The sequence below is a fragment of the Magnolia sinica genome, chromosome 3, assembly GCF_029962835.1.
Source record: "Magnolia sinica isolate HGM2019 chromosome 3, MsV1, whole genome shotgun sequence".
In the NCBI taxonomy this organism is placed as follows: Eukaryota; Viridiplantae; Streptophyta; class Magnoliopsida; order Magnoliales; family Magnoliaceae; genus Magnolia; species Magnolia sinica.
This window is the reverse complement of record NC_080575.1, coordinates 106,948,218-106,949,115: the sequence shown is the minus strand read 5'-3', so window position 1 is coordinate 106,949,115 and position 898 is coordinate 106,948,218.

The following is an 898-nucleotide window of genomic DNA, read 5'->3' as shown; positions in this document are numbered from 1 at the left end:
TGCAAGGAGGTACCTTTATGCTTGTCATAAAACATTATAATTATTCCTTTTAATTAATATCAATTTTATATTAGAGATCATAATTTATATAAATTATTGATCATACTTTTAATCCCCACCAAAAAAAATATTGTGATCGTTAATACATAATTATGATTAAATAAAATGAGATGAACTCATTTTTAAGTGGTATCAAACACAACCTTTTTATTTGGCAGAGACAATCTTGGCAGGAGCTATTGGAAGTACTTGGGACTCTGAATTACATGCAATACATGTCTAAAGATCCGAAAGCTCATGGCGGTGGAAATGTAGTTTTTCTTTGCCACTAGTGGCAACGAAGTCTTTGGTAATCAGCAAGGGGGAAGGAAGATCTCCACTCATTCATTCAGTGCCTTTTTCCTGCAGTGAGGCGCGACTCACAACAAACGAAGGGGGAAAGCTTGTTGTAGCCCTATTTTAGTAAACTAGGCTTGGTAAGCATAAGCTATTTAAGTAGGCTCGCTCCTAATCTAAGTAGGCCCGAGAAGCGTAGGCTCACTGCCGCTTTGCTCAGTAGAAGAGTACGTGCACTAGCGAGGCTTGCTTCTTCTTATAATATGGGGTCTTCCCGTGCATGTTGGGACTCTTATGGTGTGTTGAACTCCTCCGCAAATACGCAGAGGGGAGTACTTGAACTCTTCAATTCTACTGGACCTGTTCTGGAGCTCGTTGTTCATGATCAGTTGACGGCACCATCTGACGCTAACGTGGTCTAGCTCAGGGCATGAGTCTAGGATGTTACAGAGAACTTCAGAAGATATAGTGGCATTGTTGAGGTTGAGCCACTTGAGTTTCGGCGTGAATTTCCTGATCGCTGTTGCCATTTCTTCTGTCACACGTTGATGGCTCAAATTGA